The sequence below is a fragment of the Falco punctatus genome (assembly GCF_963210335.1).
Source record: "Falco punctatus genome assembly, chromosome: 6".
Taxonomy (NCBI): domain Eukaryota; kingdom Metazoa; phylum Chordata; class Aves; order Falconiformes; family Falconidae; genus Falco; species Falco punctatus.
Genome location: NC_137585.1, coordinates 10,491,901 through 10,513,334, shown reverse-complemented (window position 1 = coordinate 10,513,334; position 21,434 = coordinate 10,491,901). Strand labels below are relative to the sequence as shown.

At 40.7% G+C, this 21,434-nt stretch overlaps 1 long non-coding RNA gene across 1 annotated transcript in view; it reads left to right on the top strand.

Moving 5' to 3' along the window:
* Nucleotides 1–6: 6 nt before the first annotated feature.
* The window catches only part of LOC308065451, a 63,815-nt gene continuing 42,387 nt past the window's right edge, over nt 7–21,434 (top strand). Inside the window, exon 1 of the long non-coding RNA XR_013928774.1 lies at nt 7–13,947. This is a non-coding gene — a long non-coding RNA (uncharacterized lncRNA). The remainder of the gene's footprint in view (nt 13,948–21,434) is intronic.

Below are 21,434 nucleotides of genomic sequence, written 5' to 3'. Positions count from 1 at the left end.
CTACTTGTTTTAGAAGCCTTCAGTGTTTATATCTTAGTACCAGGGAAGCTGAGATCCCCGAGTGATATTTCACATATCCATTGCTGGAACAATTTTCCACTTCTTCTCTGGCAGCAGTGATCTTAGCCTAGCAGTATGTTGTGCTCACAAGCAAATAAATTCCTTGTTGTGAATTTACTACCAAGAAGCAATGGGGATTAATAATAATACAATAGGTTTTTTCCCCACAGGAAATTGTACGTACAAGTATATGGTGCAGTGCTGGGCAAAGGTACCCAAGCCAGCTCTGAATGGAAACACTTAGATATTAGGATCAACAGACCATGTCAGCATGGTGCTGACATTGTGTTTATTAAAGAACAGTGGTGCAAATCAGAGAGCTTGCTGGGGCTTGCTAGAGGGTAAAAGGCTGAGGCAAGGGCCCAAACTCTTAGGGAAACAGCCCTAATGTTAGCCACATTTTGCACTGGCAGCACAAGCAGTGTGCTTCTTTCATGTAATAACAATATATTTTCCCTAGCTACAGAGACTAGCAAGAAGCCAGAGCATAACATGATGTCTATGATCTTTCTTTGCTGTTTTTCCTGTCCTTCGGTAATTTGAAAACTGGTATATTGTGGTTGGGCTGCCCTGTGACTTTTCAATGAACTTTTCTTCTGGAGGGGAGAATTATTCTCCAAAATTATTATATAGACCTTTCAAAATAATTATACAGCCCCAAACTGATTATTGTCCATTGATGAGTCTAATAAACGTATTTTCTCCATGTTGTTGATATGACAGAGACCATGCTTCACCTAATACCCTTCAAGTCCCTCACCCTGCTCCCTGAAGACTTTTCTGCTTCTCCTGAGTATGACTGCAAATGTCGTTGATAACCCACTTGCCTCTAGAGTAGTGGTAGACGCTTTGGTCTTCACAGGTAGGAAAGCTGAAAACACAGCAGTCGCCCACTTCCAGGGCACACACCCACACTCAGAAAAGCCTTGTGAAAGGGATTCAATGGGCTGCTAAGTGAGCCTACAGCCAGGCAGGGCTGGCATCAGGCAACACTTCTGATTTTGAAAATGTGTTGCCTGGAGGCCAGGAAACACAGTGAGGTTTATGTTACCTTCAGTTCTTTGGAGATTTAATGCATTTACTATTTGCCAGTCTCTTGGTACAGAGAGTTCATGAACACATGTGTAGGACTGCTGAAAGAGCTGCATTGCCCCTGGGTCCTGTTCCTATTCAAACATATAAATTATTAATTTTCCCTTTGTCCTTTTATTTTCCTTCATGTACTTTCATGACTCACTTTGTGACTATCACCAATCTTTTCTACCTTTACCCATCCCTCTTGATGGTTGACTCATTAGATTTCCATTGTCTACCTGACACAAATAAATAAAACATCTTTTCTAAAGGAGCCTTTTTCCAGGGCTCTTGTTTTGCCTAGTAGCTTATGACTGAGACATTGGCATGGGAAGCACAGGTTCACACCTAACTTATGAGAGGTGAGGAAAGCTGCTGCATGATCAATACACTTGCCACCCTACAACCAAGGTCTTCTGCCTGGAGATGTTCTGGGCTATTGGAAACATCCTCACGAGGCTTCTGATTTGTCACAAGTTGGGTGGGAGACCTGTGCCTTTCCATAAAGACAGCTGGGAGTGAGCTGGGCTATGCTTGGATAAGGCAACTGAATCAAGTCGGCGGTCTCTCCTTTTCACCCATTTTTTTATCTGCACAGTGGTGTAAATTCTGCAGCCTGAGTCAGCTGAGGGCTTCTTTGCAGTGTTGCCCAAAGCTGAATTTTACTGCATTACAGGTGAGCAGTTACAGAATGGCTGCTTCTGCCATAAGATGAGAGGGAAAAGAGGAAGATGAGGGAGCTAGGAAGGAGAAAAGCCCCACGAAACTGTTTTTTCCAGACCTGATGCCAAGGGGATGTGAAACATATGGGGTTGGTGAGTACCTATTCTCTGCGGGGCTGCTTCTCCCACAGCAAATATGGCTTCACAGCAGAGATGGAAGGAGGTATTTAAATGATTGCCCAAGTACATCTCCTCAGGTAACTGCCCCCCCAGAAGGAGAGTGGGTATTTGAGAAGCCTCTGGGATTTCAGTCAATGTAGCTCAGCGTGGGTGTGAGCCAGGTGGTGCACAGGCAGGGGTGATCGAAAACCTGTGACATCGGAGAAAGCAAGCTGAGGGAAAGAATAAGGGGGAAGAAAGCTTATAGTCAAATACTCCATAAACAGGACAAAACTGATGAGATTAAAGATTCTCTGTGTGTTCTTTTTAATGAACTCAAACACTGTTCAAGACTGAAAATCAGCAAGGGTCAAGGTGTATCTTCTTTGACTTTTTTCTAAGTCAGACTTCTCAAGTTATTTGGCTCATCAGGGACAGAGGAATATGGCTTTTGTGGCACTGGATCTTAGATAACTTGGTAGTTTTGCCCAATTACACATATGTTGTTAGGTGTCAAAATATTTTTACAGATCTTCTGGTCATTATCACAAGGTGTTATTGTGGTCACAAAGTGACTGGACAAATATGACCTGTATTTATTCCACGGATGTTCTAACCAAAGGGACAGATACTGGCCTTTGGCATACCCAAAGTAATAGGCTTCCAGTATCCTCATGGCTGTGAGAGTTCAGCTCGGCAAAGAAAAGAAAATGTTGAGATTTGGGGAAATTTGAGAATCTGGCAAGGAGGGCTGGGGGCTTCTGAAGCTGGAGATGGTCCTGCCTGATCTGCTGCCCATCTTGTGGTACGCCTCAAAGCCTCTGATTACCTACTTGAGGTATCTAGGTGTCAATCCCATTCTGCTATTGGCAACTTAAAAATAATCCATATGTCTTAGACCTTAGAGCTTGTTGTTGGTTGTGTGCTGGAAACACCTAGGAGACCAGTGGTTGGTAAAGTCCCTTTGTATGAAGTACTTTATGTCCTGTACTAATTAATGAGTGCCTTTTGCCTGCACAAGTGTATATGACGAGTGGAATTCATTGTTGCAAGGTGTTGGTGAGGCAAATGTAATATTAGGGGAAGGCAGAGAAACATCACATTAAACTGAACTAGGCTTGCTCTGACTGGTATATCCTTGACAGAATTTTTAACTTAGCTACAGGACAAAATATAGCCATTCTTCATGGTGGTTTGAACGAATCTGTATAACAAATGGGAAAAAGCCAGTGTGAGGGAAAAAACGTGCAAGCATGTCAGCCTTTTTCTGTTGTTGTTTCAAGATAGAACTCCAAATGTTTCAGATTCCAAAACTGAATAGTTTTGTGTTTCATAATGTAAAATGTAATAAGGGAAAATACAAAAGTTTTATAGTAATACCCACCTTCTCTTTCAGCTGCTAACTCAACATTCTTGTTAAGGGTGTTTTACCTGAAAAAGATGATTTTGTGCTGAGGATGATATGCTGTCTGGAAATAAAATCCACAAGCATGGCTGGAAGTGAGGTAGAACATCTTTTTAACTGTAAGTGCAGTAATGGATCTGCGTGTGTGAGAGAGGTTGGCTGTGACTTAGAGATAGGCAGTGATCTCAGAATATAGGAACACAGTTCAGCAGAATGAACTGTTCCTCTGAAATCTTCTTCTGTGTCCTGTGAGAAGAGAGTGCATTTGGGTGGGATCACGTCACAATGATATCCTCAAAGAAGCAGAACCTTGTCTGCACTAGGATCAACCCAACATTAGCAGGAGACACGGGCAGCCTTGTTGAGCATGTCTCTGCTGAATAACCTTGTGGCCTTATCCTCATCACCCCACGTCATTCCTTTACCCTAGCTTGTGCTTTATCCCCTGGCCCCTTTGTTCTGTCTGTAATTAGTGTGTCAGCCTTTCAGGGCACTGACCACATCCACTTATCTCTGTGGAGGCTTTTGTGACCTTAACATATATGAATGGAAGACAATGACCTCTCTCATATCATTGCTTTGGAGCTTTGGAGGATTCTGGTGATTGCTCCTTTCTGATCTAGAAGACATTTAATCATGTAATACATAGTATTCCATCTGGTTTGCATATCCTGAAAAAGCTGCTGAAATGGGATGGTTTTGTACCCAGCTGCTTTCCATGCAAGGGTTTTGTAAGCTTTGGTAGACTGACTAAAGTGGATATAAACCCTCTCCTTACCTTCGTTATAGTGGGATCCAGTGGAATCTGCCTTGGATGAAACCAATAAGCGTCAATACGGACTCCTATAGAAAAAGAGAATACAGCAGAGAGGCACGGGAAGGTGAAGGTTTTTATTCCTGGTCTGGTCACTGATCTCCTGTGTGACCCTGAAGAAGTTGCTTCACTGCAGTAGCTTTCATCCTATGCATTTTGTATCCTGGCTATTGAGATCTGAAGTGCTTTTCAAGGCAAGGATTGTTTCTGTGTGCTTGTGAAGTGGCTAAGCAGCCCTGATTGTGGTTGGGATCTTTAGGGTCTTTTGTAACATTCCTAAAATAACATTTACTGACAACAGAAATAGCTTCTACGACCCAGAGAAGCAAGTTCTAATATAGATACGGAAGTGGAGGGGCAAACAGAAGAACAGCAAAGCTGTGAGGCAGAGCCTGTCACTTACCATAAGTGTTCATGTTACTTTGACAAAAGTTTACAAGTTTCAGTCTTTGCACAAGCAGTTCAGCTGGTAATAAGACATTGTATTAAAAAAACAAACCACAAACACCACACACACAAAACCCCAAACCAGAACACCCACTTCTTTTGGCAAACACCTTTCTTTTCTTGAAATATTTGCTTTCTGTAACTGTACTGGTGAAATAAAGGTGTTGGCCGGTGCCACAACAAAAATATAACTAAATATTGATAAATAATTATTCGGACATTTCTGTCACACCCAGCAGCTATAATTGGGATGGAGGGGGTTAAGGTTCTTAGAAGTCTATATTATTTCATCAGGTTTCCTAGTGTAACTTAGGGTTAGGGATTCTCCTTAAGGGGAGAGTATACTTTAAACCTTTTTGTGCAATGGTATGAAATTAATCATTTAACGGAAAAAAAGATTTCAGTGCCCATTAGATGTTGGTGGTCATTTTAACAGAGGCTAGAAAGTCAGTTCAGTGTTGTATACCTCTAAACATAGCTTTCAATGCTTGGATCTTGCAACCGATTGCATAAGCAAATATTAGTAGGGATCGGCATCAACTGCAAGACTGGGGCCTGAGGGAAGAGCTAGTAGTCAAGCCTGCTTAAACAGACTTGGAGATACCACTGCCTAACAGCCATGCAGCCAGAAAACATCTGTATTTTCAACTGAGCATCTAAAGCTAGTTGCCTGCCTTTCCAGAAACAGCCCCTAATCCTATTTATGACCCCGTGACTGACAGGCATCTGCATTCCAGACGAAGTACAGAAGAGTTCTCAATTACAGGAAATATGCAGAAAGTTGCAGCAGGTTATTTGCTCATTAGACTTCCCCCTCAGTGACTGTGGGAGTGCACGGTATGTTGGTAAACCCTCCTGCTGCTTATCATTTGTCTGTCATAATGTGATCAGCCATTCATTCATAATGAAAAGCTAATGCCTCGAGAGAATCCAAAGGTTGGAGTTCAGCTTGCCTTCTTATGAAGATAAAAGGGGCAGAGCTAATTCTGAACGGATGTCATTTGTGTTTCCATACGGCTGTGTCTGCTTTTATCTTTTTTTAAAACCTGTCCAAAGCTGCAGCTTTTGTTAGCATATAAGGATTTCTTAGTATTGCTGAACTGCCTGATAAAGGGTAGCAGGATTTTCTCATCTCTCTTGGTGTCTTCTTTTTGGGGGAACTGGCTTCCAAAGAGGTTTGTATTCAGACTTTTTTTACAAGAAACTGTTGTTTGATTGCCTTTATGTTTTTCTACACCAGCTCACGAAAGGGACAGTACCATGATTCAGCTATTCCCACTGATCTGACTATTATTATACTTAAAACACGCTGATCGGGAGCTTCAGTGTGGATGAACATGTCTGCAGTATCAGCCAACAGTCTGCTCTGATTGATGCTGCAGCATAAATGGAAGTTGGTACAAAACATTTCAGATCTCTAACAGGCAGATAAGTGCAGGAGCGTTGGGTGGTTCATGTATGGGAGCAATGGTTAGTTCTGAATAACTACCTGCACAGGCAGGGTGCAAAGAAGTAGGCTATGCATTCAGACATAAGCTAAATTACAAATCATTATAACTGATGGTGTGATCCTCCATGTGCATACATGCTTCACAGTTCAATGGAGTTTTCAGTCCAAGCTAACTGTCCATCTTAAAGCCTCACATGCCAAGCATCCCAGTTGACTCCAGGAAAGATATGCCATGAGTGTGTGCCCATTTCAGACATGAAAGACTGAGGGAAGGCATAGCAGAAATGAGCTGTGAGTGCATGCGTAAATGATAACAGTGTCCCTTTCTCCACCCCCCCACCCCCCCCCACCCCCACCCCCCCACCCCCCCTCCCAGCATCCATGGCTCTAGAAGATTCTGGGCACCTTGACAAAATTTAACTCAAGCAATCTTTTCTAACTGCTCAGTATGTCCTTAAGTAAACCTTAAACCCACTGCAGAATTAGGCAAGAGAGGAAATAGCAAATCCTGACATCTACACATGCAATGCTCAGAGCAAACACACAGAGACAAATTAGAAAGAAACAAAAACATCTTGAACTTCTCCTTGAAAGTGTTTGCCACAGTTGCACTTCATGCGAGGAGGAGAGTTTACTGGTATCACAGGCCAACATAGATGAAAATATTATATTGCTGGCTAATTCAAGGGTCCTTAACCTTATCAAATATTATTTTATTAATGCATATAAATCTCTACTAGAAGCCTCCAAACAACTGGGGTTTTGCTCTTGAGCATAGCCAGTGTTGTGAAAAATACAGTTCCACAATCCCTGAAGTATTCAGCAAATTCAGGTGCAGTTCACCAAAGAGACCTAGCATCAGAAACTCTCAAAAAACTTGGCTTGAAAAGCAGAATAGGTGTAGAAGAACAGGAATTGAACTGCATTTTCTTGCTTGGAAGCTGCTATTGCGTGTTTAGCACCTGGGACATTTGCCCAGAGTAAAGATTTCAAAAAATCATTAAACTCTCTTATTCAGAAGATATTCCCCAGCTATACTCTTCAGGATGGCACCCAAAACACCCTACTGCATCGGTATACAATCAGGCAAAAATGCTGTGACTCTCTGTTGCTCACAAAAATCTGTTTTTTTTGCATAAATTCTCCTGAATATTAATACAGAATTAAGAAAGGGATTACTGTTATCCCTTCACTGCCTCCTCTCTTCATTATTCTGTAACCTAATGGGTACGGCCCTCCCTGTGAGATGCTTTTAGGATGGGAAAAGGAGTAATGAACCCTTGTTTTCTCATCCTGGCTGAAAGCTGTATGTACTTCATTGAATAAGGGATGAAAACCAAAGCAGGTGCATATCTTTCCATGGTGGTTTTGTGGCTCTAGTTCTTCCTTGCCTTCCCTTTTTTTCCTGGTAATTCATATGAAATATTTCCTGTTGGATCGAAGAAAACAAGTCACACTGACTAAAAAGACTTTTCTATGTATTTTCACATAAGAGACAAGACAAGGTTAATTCCGACTGTGTATCCTGACAGTGGAATACAGAAACATTGAAATCTGCTTTAGGATAACACTTTTCATTTGAAAACACTAAGTCTGGCATCCTTACACAGATCAAGGTATATCTCATCTTGCAAGAAGTATCAGTGTTCTCCCTGGCTGTGTATGTACAAGCAAGGTGCAAGGAGCAGTGGGGAGCATCATGTACTCTAAGATGAACCATGCTTGCAGCCTGTCTGGGTGTTCCTGTGATGCCTTACCTAACCAAGAGTCAGCATCCCATGAGGCTGTATCCTGCTTATTGGGGATGCGGAATTATGTATTTCAAAGGTGGTCTCTGCGTGTACCTGGGGCTACACTTTTAGGTTTGCTGACTATTGATAGATAATCTGATCTTGGTAAAATAGATGTGCTCTTAGCACTGCTGTAGGAACACACGCATTAAAACTGCTCACAGAGTACAACTGTTCTTCAATGGTGAGTTAAAGCAGTTCAATGTGGCATTAAACCTAAGTCAGATTAAATAACTTTTTGCCTCTTGACCTGAACAGAACAGTGCTTCAGATAACTATGTATAGGCAGTGGAAAAAAAAATAATTGCCTATAACTAAGATTGTTTACAAAATGCTCTAAATAGGGCTATTTTTCATTGCCAAATATAGACTCTTTAACAGAGTAGGAAAGCCAAAAGATCTGCACAAATCCCCTTACCATCTCTGAAGCTTGGCTATCAGAAGACAGGACATGTTATGGCAGTCCTTTGTACTCTTTCTTGGCTTACATGTGGACCCATAGCTTACCAAAGCCGAGGAGAGCCTTTCCATTGACTTCCCTGTTACCTGGAACTGGCCCAGTGATTCAGGATGTGCATACTCGGTTGTTTCTTTTCAGGCCTAAATATTTGGTTTGATTTCCAAGAGGCAGAACATACAGGATATTAAGCAGAACACTGAATGAAAGCCTTTACAGAGTATCTTTACCTTAAAAGTGAAACATATATAGGTGCTTATAACCTCTGTTATTTTTGGAATGGCTTTGGCAGCTCTGTGCACGGTAAGAAGGAGCTGAACACTCACTTTCTGTGCTGAATAAATAAATCTGACCACAATGATGTTACAGGGGAGTCATTCCAATTACACTGTAATATATACCAAAACAGTGTCGGGGCTTGGAAACAGAGGTATCCAAAAACAATAGTTATGTATGATTATTGTCATGATTGTTTTATAAGTCCCCGGGGGAAAGGGGAAAAGGAATCAAACTGAAGTGCTGAAAGTTAGAATACGCAAAGTGGGAACACATCTTCTGTTCTGATAACTATGCACACACTGAGAAGGTAGAAAATGTGGTTTTCTAAGGTGTGCAGAGAGGGGCAGTCCTTGCATCCTGAGCTAGCTCCTTGCCCTGCCTGACAAGAATACCACTGTCTCTTTCCCATGAAATGCTAGACAGGCCTAAATTAAAATAAATATATAAATCAATCCCAAGTGGGTTCCTAGCCTCCTTATAATAAGTAACAAGCTTCCATGGATTTCCATCTTTAAAGAGAGCATAAATAATTGTGTTTCATATTTGAAAAAAATTCTTATCATAGAGATGGACAAAAGAGGGGAAATAAAACAGATGCAAAACACTAACTTAAAAAGGAGAATTAATTTCACACTTCTCCATTTCAGAGAAAGGTATAATACATGTGAAAATAAGGAAGTTATTATTTATTGCCCATCTGTTTTGAAAAGACTTCTTCTACTCATTAGGGGACTGTAGTATTCCTCACGATTTTAAAAATGTATTTCATTTTTATGTGTCAATGTACAAAGCACTCTTACAGAAGTTCCATTTCAAGTAGCAAATGATGGGTCTAATCCTACAAAATCTCCAGGCATCATTTTAAACCTTTGAACACTATTGCCATTTCTGCACTGTTTGAAGCTAAACACATGTGTAAGTCTTCATAAAAGTGCAGCTTGAGGATCTTGGTTCAGAAGACTCTCCTTTATTTCCACTTAAATTCTTGAAACTATACTTCAGTGCTGAATTAAATAGAATACATGACCCTGATCCCAAGTCCATTTAGATAATAATAAAGACATTATAGCAATTTTTGTTTGTTTGTTTGTTGCAGGTGCCTTTCATAACTTGTGTAAAACATGTAAGAAATAAAACATTTGAGTCACTCTAAAACTGGGTCTTTTGTCAACTAAAACCTGACAGCAAGGAGGCTAGTGCCAAGCTAGCAACCAGTATCCAGGCTTCAAATGGACTTGAATTTTCCTAACTGCTTGTATTGCTGGTAGCTTACAAACAAGGACATAACCAGCAGTGTATAGGCTGCATGCCAGTCATTAAAGTCTTTTCATGAGCCACTGTGTCCCTGGAGACTTTCCTTTTCTATCAGATAATTGCCCTGTAAGGAATGGGTTTAAAATGTGACTATGGGCTCTTTGATGTATGCCTTGAAGAGCTCTTTCTTGTGGAACATTAGAGACTGAGGTTTCTTGTCCCTCAGCCTCTTCTCTCCTCCCATCAAACATCAGACGCAGAAAACAAGCAGGTGAACTTGCAAGCGACTGCTGTTTCTCCACTCGGTGCTTTCTCCCAGGAATGCAGACAGGAGAAAAAATGTGCAGTGGTAGACCTGCACTCTGATTTCACAGACGTGGGGATCTGAGATCAGGCCTGCAGATCTAAGAGCAGGATTTTCCCTTTGGTCTTTGCATCTTGGCTGAGTTCTTGCTAAACCACTTGGCCTGTATATAATAACCTAATCCATGACGTCCTGCCGTGCAGCATGCTGCCTGAAGTTTCTTCTCCACAGAGCTTAGAATTACGAAGTTTGTTAGAACAAGTGTCCGAGTCAGAATGGACACTGCCTTATCTAACTGATTGCATTTGGAATGGCTTCATGCTTCACAGTGCTTTACAGATGCTTTTTTAGAGAGTTTAAGAAAAAGACAGCTACCAGAGGATAAGCTGTTTCTGAAGACATTTGGCTCTTACAGCTAATTCATTTGCCAAAGAAAACTCTGTGTTCCAATTCTGTGAGAACCACTGGAAACATTTCTCCTGCTGTTGTCTGCTCCACTCTGCTTTCTCAGGCAAGTGCCTATTGTCTTCACTGGACAGGAAATCTCTTCTATAGTCTCCCCTTTTTTTCTCCATCAGGGCTGCTGCTCCTGCTTCCTCACTTTTCCTTCTGCAAATATAACAGGTTTCTGCTGCCAGCTACTTTATCATCTTCCTTATCATGACGCTTTTCAGCCAACAGCCTTTACAGAAACCTTTGTTACTTTTGGAAACAAGAAGAGGCAATTGCACATAATCTAAAAAAAACCAAACCAAAACAAAACAAAACAAAACAAACAATTGTATACTAAGTAACATTTCCATTTTGGGTAGAGCATTGCCTGACACATCCCTGGCTGCAGGAAGCTGCACACAAGGCATCAGCATATATATGTGTGGTATAAGCATCTAATGTGGGATATGACTGCATTTGATATGGCAAAAAAAATATTTTTTTAAGCTCCGATATAGTAAAAAAAAAAGTATATGTTTACTTAAGCAAATTCTTATGTCTACATATATTCAAGGGAGCAAAAATCCAGCTTTTAAACAATTAAACCAAACTTTATAGCAAGCTATAAAGTGACTTGTATCAAAGCATAGCTGTATTATGGAATAATCCTATTCTGCCCTCATGTCTAGGGGAATGCACACTCTGAGTTGCTTCATGTTAAAGCAATGAAGAGAAATATTTTTAAACTTTTTCCTTCTCCAGCTAATAAATCTTTTGGTACCTGATTTTTTAGGAGTACGTCTCTGGAAAGGGCAGTCTGGCTCAGAAAGCAAAAGGTTTCAAACTCTCTGAAAATTTTAGTCCTGTTTATCTGCTACCTCACCCAGAAACATGAAAAAAAAAAAAAAATCACTGGAACATTTCCTGCCTAGTTTTCTTATCTCTGCATGGTAAATTCTTCCCACCTGTATTAAAACCTTACAAGGAAGCTTTGTTTTAATGGCAGGGAATAAAGAAGTCCTCTTAAGTGGTTGCCTTTGAATTTCTATTATTAAAAAGTCTTGAGATGATAAACCTAATTAAGTTAATTGACTACAGAATACATGGACTCTTACCCTATTAGTAATGTTTGCATTGTGTAATTTTAAAAGCAAAATTCAGGTTCCATTTGCCACCTGCTCAATATCTGTCACCCAACCCTGTTATCTTCAGAGTTGTTCTTGGGTGCAGGATTCAGCCCACAGATCCCTTCTAATCTCACTCCAATGCACATTGCCTTCAGAGCTGCTGTTCCAGGGTGAACAAAGTATAAGAAAAAGCAGATTCAGGCCCAGATATTCATTAAGATTCCAATTTCAAGTTATATCTGGCAAGTTTTTTATGACATGCTAATAACATGTAATCAATCATGATAATGGCACACCGTAAAAAAAGCTATAACCCACACAGCTACACAAAATATGAAGTGGGAACTACTGGCAATAAGCATAGGCAACTGGAGCCTGGTATCATCCTCATTGAGATGACTGAGAAATAATACAAATCAGTGGTGTAAGTAAGAGCAGAATGAGTATCACAACATTTCAGGACATTTCAATTAGAGGGGAAAACTCTCACATTTCCTGAAACATACTGTAGCAAAATGAAACTTGCAAAGCAATTCCTCTGGTGCTAAGATGTTTGAGAAGGTCATAGCCTCTTATGTCTGGAGGCAATCAAAGATGAGTGGTTTATGGGTTCTGTGCAATCCAGTGTTATTGCATATACAGAGTTTTATTTGGTGATACAAATTTAATGAAATTTTATGAAGTAAAATATCTCCAATAGACTCAAATGTTGATTTCATACTTGTGGAAACCTGAGCGGAGCATAGAGTAAACTCAGTGACAGGAGGAAAATGATGGCATTGGGGAAACTGCTAAGATTAGCTTCTAATCATGAGGGAAAATATGCAGAAACCTAGGGTTTCAATTCTGTCAACATTTAACTAGTTATATCATTCAATATAAGCAAATAAATCTCATCAGCAACCCAACAGCTGCAACCCTGTGGCCATATAGAACAGTCACTTCAGAACAAGCCTGGGTCCAAATTTATTGACTATTTGTACCAATAACCACAAAAATATCCTACTTATTGTCCCAAAGTCATGATGCTACCTGGCGTGAAAACACCAAAGAAGCCTCAGATACTGGTGTTTAGGGTGCCTTTGTAGCGTACAAAGGGCTGGGTGCAATGCAGAGGCTCTAGCTGTCCTGTGTAACCATACTGTGATGATTTTAAACAGCAAGGATAAGAGGAAACCCTTCTCTACCACCCCCTGATACCGCTTTGGTGTCTTCTGCTTTTAAAATCTCCTTCCCATCTAGGTCATTATAAGATTAAATGCTAACACTTGAAATCCTTATCAATCACGAAAGTCCCCAAACGCTGCAGGTGAGAAGAATGTTGTAATTCCTTTGATAAAGAGCAGAAGACTGAACAGGAGTACAGGAACGTACAAGGTCACTTTGCCAACAGTAAGCCCAAAAAGATACCTGGTACCCTATCATTGAGGTGTTTCTGTTCCTCAAAAATATTGATACTCTATTGCCTGTATTTCTGTGATTCGGTTATAGAGGACAGGGGAGCTGTAAATCAGTAATTAAGGTTACTTTCACTTCCTGTGACCAGTTCAAAGTGCTTTTGAATTGTTTCATTTAGATGGGGGGTTATTATGGGTATTACACTGAATAAAATAGAAAAATCAGAGTGAATGCACGAGCAATATTTGTTGCAACAATTTGAGTGTATTTTACGTCATGTTTTATTTTTATTTTTATTTTTATTTTCTTGCTGGACTTCTAAACTGTATCTTAAGATTCAGTGATGAGAGTAGTTCACCAGAGGGGGAAGTAACTGTGACCATACCCTACTTCTTTTGTGATACAGCTGTAACAAGCATTGCACTAGAGCATCACCTTCCTGGGTAACTTTTTGTATGTCAGTAAACACAGTCCTGCAGAATTTTATACACATGCTTAATTGTTTGTACAGGAACACACAGACTGAAGTCAATAGGAGTACTCATATGCTTAGAGTTAAGGACATGCTTAAATATTTCCGGCACTGGGGCCTGCCTTCTCCCAGTGGAGAATTATGCTCTTACACAGGCTTTTCCCCCGGTGTGCCTGTATAAATCTGGCCCTTTAAGTTTTACAGAGCCGAACTGCTCCAGTCTTACCGTAGCCATTTTGCAACTGCTGACTGCTGGGTGCCTGTTCTGACTCCTAACTGGTTAGTACCTGTTACGCTCTTCCACAGCCCTCTCCTTCTTTTCCCTGCGTCTCACACATGTGATTGAAAAAGGTTCATCCAGCGGTAAGTCGGACTTTTTTTGTGTGTTTGATCATGGAGAAAATGCTGTAACACATCATTTGCTAGTATTAAAAAATGTCCATAGCCTTGAAAAATTGTCTCTATTCTTTAGCCAGTACTGAAGAGCAGGGTCTGTTCCAGTATGCAGCACTTTGCCAGATTACATTGATTAAGCAGTCTTTCGTAGGCTCTTTCCCTTGCAATTTTAAGTAATATTCTTGTTTTTCTCTCTAGCTCAGGCAGCCCAGTGCTTCACTGCCATTGGTATACACTTAAAACAGGTGCAAGACAGGTGCCCCTGTTTATTGCATAAGTAAATTTCATTGTGCATTATTCTTGGATTTGAAAATAAAAGGCAGAGGTAGCAGCTGAACGTGATAAAGAAGCATGGTAGCTAAAAGATATGCTACATCTCAAAAGATGCCAATCGATGCCGTTTTCAGCTCTCTATCATGCATTGATTCACCAAATAGTATCAGTAAATGTTTCCACCCTTGATATATATCATATTATGTCAGCTAAAAATCTGGATGCCACTGAATGCTTTGCAAGTAGCTCCTGAAGAAGAATATGGAATAATACTGAGACAATAAAGATAGTGGCATAATAAGGACATTGGAATAAAAACATTGGAATAATATAGTATTTGTAAAGATAAGAAAATAAATTTGGAAGCCTGATTTCCATCACAATTCAGAAGTTTTAATAGAAAGAACTGACATTCTTGCCTAAAAATTAATGTTTGATGAAGCAGCAAGGGGTCTACGTGGTCTTTTCATATCAATGTGATTAGTCTGCAGGAAATTTGTAAGTAAGCTCAGTAAGCTACCCTGCTTTTCCGGCATGCCAACAGCTTATGCCAGGGGAGTATGTGAGTAGTAGCTGCTACGTCATTAAGCAGTCAGTCATTACACTGCAAGATGATGGTCTTTGTCTGCTTTGTGACTCTTCCAAGTTTTGCAGGGGATTTTGGAAGATAAGACTGTAAGATGAAAAACTGTAGAAGTTGTCACTGTTTTGCATTTGTCATCTACCACAGCTTGAAATAAAAGTGTAAGAGCTGTAGTAGTGGGGAACAGCGAGCTGGCAGGAAGAGGAGTGTGGAGAGGCAGACAGCATCAATGACTGTGCCTGCGCTGTTACAAAATTTGATGGTTGGGAAGTGCAAAGAGTGTTTTCATCTCCTGATCTTGCAGCCTTCTCCATCTTGTGACCTGAGGTTCTTCTGTGGTGCTTTGAGTGTTATCAGTGCTCATTCTTAAGCAGAGGTGCCACTGAGAGATTAGTGACTAACCACTCGCCACAGCCATAACAACACCTTTCCTGCATTGCACCAGTTATACTTCTGAACTAAAGCACATGTCAGTACCATGCAGTTAGTCTGAATCATAGAATATTTCATGTCTATGCTCTACAGTGACAGCAATCCTAAACTGAAGGGTCAGGTGTTGCCCTCGGAGCAGTGGAAGTGGTCAGGCTGAATGCTAGGGCAGAACCAGAGAGTCCATCCCTATGGGGTTCAACATGCCTGTGGGTTTTGTTAATTACTTCAAACGCCGTTGGCAATGGAGGCTGCTTTCTCAGCATCCTGCCTTTGGTGCAGGTTCTGTAGGAAGATTTTTCCATGGACTCACTGTCCAAATGTTGCCTTTACAGTCAGTAGAAAGCATTATCTGGTACAGAAGAGATGCCTGTTTCCAAGTGCATGCAAATGTGTTTTGATGTGCTGCCTTCCTACTCCTTGGCTTGCGTTATGGGAACAACATCAATATAGTGGGAAATCCTTTTAAAACGTCTAATATTTCATTGTTACTTTGAAGACTGCTGCGCTGGCCTGTGGGGCAGAGCTGGGTTGCCATTTCAGAGGAATGCGACCCTGCCTTTCTCCACAAGAAGCCAGCCTGGCTGAGGGCCTGGCAGGGCCTATTTCTGATAAAGCAGACGGTGCCTTTCCATTCAACCACCTTTCATTCAACTACTGAAGAAAACTTTGTTCTGCCCTGCTGTACAGCTGTTATTTTACAGCTCTGTGTTCCCAGATTAAGGAATTGGTTATATTTTTAACTCACAAAATGTCTTTCCCACTAGTGCTTTCCCATTTGATCTGCGTGGGTGGCCTTCAGCTTCTTGGCCACAACTATTCCTTAACCTTAGTCAATCTTCTTGCTATTTTACCCTGTCCCCTGCCCAGCCCAGAAATGGTTGACTGCCTTGTACCCAATTCATCACATCTATTGTAAACAGCACATTTTTATTTGAGGACTGGCATTTTGTCCCCACTGCCAAATGTCCAAAGTTTTCCTCCTTTGCTCTCTCCCCCTCTCCCTCTCTTTTTTCACTCATTGAAGCTGTTTGTCCTGGGATTTCCATCTCCTATATACACTGTTGCATGACCCCTTTCATTTTTGGTCAGTGTTGACAGCTTTAACTTCATTTTCAGAGCTCACACATGTGCTGAAAACACCTGGGACTTCCTCTTCACAGAACACCTTAAGTCACAATGCTGGTCTTGTGCTTCTCAGTCCATGACACTTTCCTTTACCAAGCTGGTATTTGTAGGTAAACCATACTATGGACAAGTCTTCCAGGCCATGAGAGGCTTCTGAAATTGCAGAGCACAGTAGGTCTGTAAAAATAAAAACAACAAAAAAAGCAACAACACACAACACAGCCACCTCATAGTCAGTCTAGCACCACTGGCAAAAGGGAATCAAGAAGCATGTAAATGCATATTTACCTGTGATGAACTATTGTATCTTTCACTATTTAAAGAAAAAACTAATTTTTTTTCATGGGCTAGATTCACGTTTTCTGAGCACTTGACTCTGACAGTGCCAAAAACCTCTCACAATTAGCCCAATCCCCTTTCTGCTCATATGCAGTTCCTACTTTTAATCTGTCAGTGTACATTGGGCTGGAATACAATCAAACTGGTCTGCAAATGAGGTTGTGATCCTGACAGAAGAGTAATGTCTCCTAATTTTGTCTCTTTTTAAGTCTCTGATGGAATCCATCACTCCCTAAGACAGGGATGCCCAGCCTGCAGCGTACAAGCTGTTTCCAGCTGGCAAAATAATTAATCTCACAGTCTGGTTTTGGCCACCTTTCCTTAGAGTCCCTTACATGTGGGTGACAGACTAATAAATTAATCTGGAGAACTAATTAGGAAGAAAAGGAACAGCAATGTTGTTTACCCTGAGTAGCACCCTATAGCTCAACTTTCATTTAGAATCGGTTGGCTTTTTTTAGATAATTAGTGTTTCTTGTGTCCTAGCTTGTAACTTTTTCTTCAGTTACATGGCATACAACCTCATAGACTTCCCTGTATTAGTTGTGGCAGTTGACCAGCCCCTCCAAGGCAGCCAGTAAACACAGACACTTCCATCCAGAAGGAGAAATTAACTGTAGAGGGAAGAGAGATGTGAAAGCAAGTGTTAGTGCCATCTTAACAGCATTTGTCAGCTTCAGTGACAGCTATTAGTCCTTTTCTTTTAACACCTCTGGATTTGCACAGTGAAGGATGCTCACCTATCCTGACAGCTAGGATAAACAGCTTTGAAGTCAAAAGTGCAGGAAGGAGCCACATGGGAAGATGCAGAAGGAAAGAGCCCCTTCATTATCCCTATGAAGTTTAAGCATCTGGAGTACTAGTCAGATCACACGAGACAGAAGAGGATGTTTCTGCATCCATTTCTCCCAGTATCTAGTCTCCTTTGCTGATAAAAACCATGAATCTCCCAGAATCTCTTGTCATGGTTCTAACCAAATTCTGTGTTCAATGTTTGAAAAGTTTCCTTGCATGTTTCCTCCGTCTGCTGCCAGTAAAGTAGTGTCTGTACCGGAGTATTTTACACTGGGTGGAAAGGAGATCTCTTAAGTGCACCATTAAGTACTTGCCCTTCTAACTCCTAAAGAGCAGGTCATAAGTTCCTCTTTCAGCAGTCGAGCTGTGACTGAGCAAGAACTGGGCACAGAAGTCTGTGCTCATCGTCTGCATGGCACTTGCTGCCAGCAAGACTGGAAACTGGCATCAGACGTTTTTAATGCAAATGGTGACACACCACTGCTTGTTTCTAGGACATGTTTGCCAGGGTTCCCCTCTTGGTGATAGCAGTGGATCTATATTGAAGGACCTCTTCATTTACTTTAATAGTCACGAAAATTCCCTCATATGTGAGAAACTGTGCTCTGGTTTTGGCTGGGATAATTTTCTTCTTTGTAGTAGGTTTTAATGCAGTGTTATGCTGGAGGAATCCCTCAGCTTTCCATGTGTTTGCTTTAATCTTCCATAAATTGCAGGGACTCAGAAGGGCTTAGGACCTAATTGCTGCACCTTGCTTAAGTCTTGGATAGGACATATTAATGGTAGGAGGGATAAATGCATAGAAATTGCAGGGTAGTCTCTTTGGGCATGGGACCAGAATATTCATCTGCAGTTGTAGCAACCTTCTAAGTAGCTATGTGAATAAGAGTCACTAGGTTAAGGAAAAAGTAATCTCAAATTATTACCCAAAACATTTTCTTTTCTGTTTCTTCAGCACCTTTTAGAAAGTGCTGCTGTCAAACTCATCATTTGAAGGGAAGTGTCCTTCCCTTCAAACATGTGATGTGGCCACCTAAGTCAGTAAGGTGGTCTTGATAATTTCACTCCAGATCTAAATCTGTTTCCAGTTACACAGTGAGTGACTTCTTCCCTTGGTTCAGCACGTTCCCAGTTATCTTTGCATGTAACTCATATTACTTTCCCCAGCTCCTTGTCCAGGTGATTGCATTCATATCCAAGTCTATTTGAATGACTTTTTCAAGTAAGAATTTGTGAAGTACTGCCAAATGCTTTACTGCACTCTAGATATTACTTTATCTGCTAATTTTGTTCTTTGATTTAAAAAAAAAAAAAGATAGTTTTATTTGGTGTGTTCTTTTCTTTATCCTATAAACCCATGGTATTTTATTGATCATAGTTCAATTATTAAGCACATAATTCAGGACCCACTGGAAATTTTTGGAGCTTTTTACAAACTTCCATTGACCTTGGATCGGGTCTTAAATGCTTACATATTACCTGTTGTGCTTTTTTTTCCTGGGAATTTTAAGCAAAATTTATGGGATGGGAACTACTAGGTTTGCTCATATTCTTGTTCTGTTTGTTTTTTTTTAGTGAACTGCTATTATTTCCAGTAATAAAATCACTGAGAAGCCTTATTATTACCCTGGTTCATAAAAAACATTTGACCACGCGCTTAGCTTTAAGCACAGGGTTAATCTTACCAACTTTGAGACAGCTATTTTTCTCTTTAAAACGGGGCATATGCTTACGGGCTATTTTGGATCAAGACCTCTGCAAGCAGGCTGAGTGAACTCAATCCAGTTAAGAGCAGCCTGAGCTATGCAACTGGCTCTCAGTACATCCTGGCTGTGTATTTTTTTGAAGAATGAATCTATAAGCTACTCCCACAGAGATTATTAGCAGAGATCCACTAAACATTTTAAGCAAGAAAATCTCCCTGACAGCAGAATTTTAGCTAAAGCTATTATATTTTATCTTCATGGGAAAGGAATGGATTTTACAAGGCAGTAATCATAGAGGGATGAACCTTATGAGAGGAAAAAAAAATGCTATTATCAAAGGCCAGCTGATCTTTTTTCCTAAGATTTCAAACTTGGATTTTTTTTTTTCCTCAGCTTTTGCTTCTCTTTCCTGTTGTTGTCTTTGTTAAATTCCAATTTTGGCCTTCCAGTGAATTTCTTGGTATCAGCTTTTGGGTTATTTGCTGTATTCACACCTCCTGAGCTATAGTTCTTCACTTACAGAGCCTGCACTGTTCCCACTGAGTAGGTCACTGCTTGGGGCAATGGATTATTTAGTAAACACTTCATGAAATAATGAATGACCTTAGGGCTGACAGAAGCAGACGCTTCAGATTATGTTCAGGGATTGTAAAATTTCTGCCATTTTTTAAGGCTTAATGGAACAGTAGATGAAGAGGAAAATCTCAAAGAAAACTTCCAAGCCCCCAAAGTCAAGCTGTATGCCCTAGTTTGCAAATTGAGTCATTACTGAAGGTTGGTAAAGGCTACAAAATTCAGGATGTGAGGTTTACCCAGGATGAATCATTTCAGTTTATTTCAGATTGCAGTTCTGAAGCCTTTGCAATGAAGTACATGTTAACTAAACTCAATATTTGCCTACTGAAAAATGCTTGAGAAAGCCAAGTATGAAGTTTCTGGTGAAATAAAAAGAAACTCACATGGACACCTCTGTTCATCAGGAATGGGTTACCTTGTCTTAGCTGAAGTTAGATTGCTCTTGTCTAAAGCAGTTTGTTTCTGAACAAGAGCATCTTCACTGAGCTTGTAGTATGCACATGCTATTTTAATTTTCCAGTGTCTCTTGTGTTGACAACAGTTACGGACTTCAGAATTTAATTCTGAATGCCAGTACCTGCAAATCTAACTTTCACTTCTTATCATTTCTTCAAACAAAGCAAGGCTCAGTGAAGTTGCATCTGAAGCAAGAATTAAAGTTAATTTTGAATGCATGGTGTTTTTCAGGGAACACTGTTTAGCTGGTGCCATAGAAAGCCCCTGGGTTTACCTGGTGAGCTGTACTGAATCAGTCTGAGATCTGACAACAATATCCCTTCATGCAGGGCAGATGTAGTTTAAAGCTGCTACACCATAGAAGTATAGGCCCCCTGTAACCTATCACGTTAAATAATTTGATTGGTATTCATCATGTAGCTGTGCAGGCAGCAGCTATGTGGTGTACAGAAATTGAGAGGTTCATCAAATACAGAGCTCACCACCTGCTTTAAAATGTCACAGGCATAATTCCCAGCTTTATTGTATCAGTAAAACTGGGACTAATCCTACTGAAGTCAGACATTAAACCTGCATGAGATCAGAATAGTTAAGTATTTATTAGTTGTATGTGCAGTGGTTCCCCCTAAAACTCTACAGATGACTTGAACACTTTCCACTATTCAGATTGCCTTTTTATGTACATTCCTGATGCAAGTGAAACTGTTCAGGAGTAAATATTGCTAAAAAAACCCACCACCCACTCCTGCCTTCCTCTTTAGTCTTTCACTTCGTGTGAACCAGCCCCAAAACATTGCGGAGTTGCCTTGATATTTTTTAAACTTGGTTTATGAAATGGCAGTTTTGATCCTTTTCCTCAAAGATTCCATGGGAGGAGGTGGAGGATGTCCCAGCATCAGCTTGTGAGGCGATGGAGTTGACCTCACACTCTCTTTGCCTGGCTGGGGAACTGTGTTGTGCAGCTATACCGTGACTGCTGTCCATTTTTGTGCCCCATCTCCATGGCATTTAGAAAAAGAGAGGAAGGAGCCGCAGAGACTGCTGAGCCCCTCTCCTCTATCCAGTCATGGTGCTGCTGTGCTCTTCCACTCACGTATAAATGCTCCCTGCAACAGGATCTACTTCACTGCATATTCTTGTAGTGAATCACCAATGTGGCAGGAAGAAAC